Source organism: Penaeus monodon, chromosome 29, assembly GCF_015228065.2.
Source record: "Penaeus monodon isolate SGIC_2016 chromosome 29, NSTDA_Pmon_1, whole genome shotgun sequence".
NCBI lineage: Eukaryota > Metazoa > Arthropoda > Malacostraca > Decapoda > Penaeidae > Penaeus > Penaeus monodon.
Window position 1 is genome coordinate 13,512,289 of NC_051414.1, and position 1,176 is coordinate 13,513,464.

The window sequence follows — 1,176 nt, forward strand, 5'->3', positions numbered from 1 at the left end:
CAGACTGGACATACCCTATCAGAACTGAATGGGTCTTACGGTGACTACACAAAAATGTTCTGTGCAGAGTTGACTGATTATTTAGTGACAGGCTCACCATTCAATAAAGAATAGACAGCAGCTCTTTAATGAAACACCAATTATCTACAGCTTAATCAGTGTAAGCTATACAATTTCATTCTTCCAACATTTTGCTTATGTAATAAATAATTCACTAAACAATCTTTTAACTTTCAGTCTTCAGGAATATATGAAATCAATACACAACTAAATAACATCAACAAATTATGAAAGGTAACAGCAAGACTGAAATATCTTCAGGATACATGGATCCTCCCAGAGACTAATTGGCATATATTACACTAGAGGGTGTCTCACATTTGAGAATTTTAAAATCTTTCATAATCATACCAAAACATCACTAATCAGTCAAAACAGCAAAAACACTAAAATGTACACAAAACCTGGGCTAGCTAAAGGAAGATTCCTCAAGAAAAATACTGCAATGTTCATCAATACGTAATTTATTTGGGTAATATCAACAGCTATAAGAACAAAACATTTTTTTCCCTTTTCTTTTCCTTATAAAATCTGTTCAAGTGACATTCTTATAGCTTCCTACAATAATGTTCCATTGATCTTGATAAACTGTAATGTAAAAATATTAATGTATGTTTTATAATCAATGATTCAAACATTTTAGCCCATCTTACTCAAAACTGAATTAAGCACCTTTGATTCCTTTTTTTTTCTTGTTGTATCAAATAGGATTTCCTTCAAGTATTATAATGTGTATGCATATTATGCATTTTCAAATCCATTACCTTATCTACAACATATCTACATGTGAACCTTTAGAATGGTACTCAGTATTATGTGATGACAGATTTTTGTTAATGAATACTAGCAATGATAAAGAACTTTGCTGAAGATATATCCCACATATGGGTAGATGAAATGTAAAGAGTAACTGCCATGTCATACATCAGCATGTCTCATTTTCAATCCACAATTCAAACCGCTTAGTACTAGTAACCAGTCAATTTAGTCATCAAAATGACTTTCACTGGTACACATCACATCAAGCTTTCCCCTTAGTTCTATGGGAAATATATAAATATAAAAATAATAAATACTTCTTAATAAAAGAAAAATACTTCTACATTATGTATATGT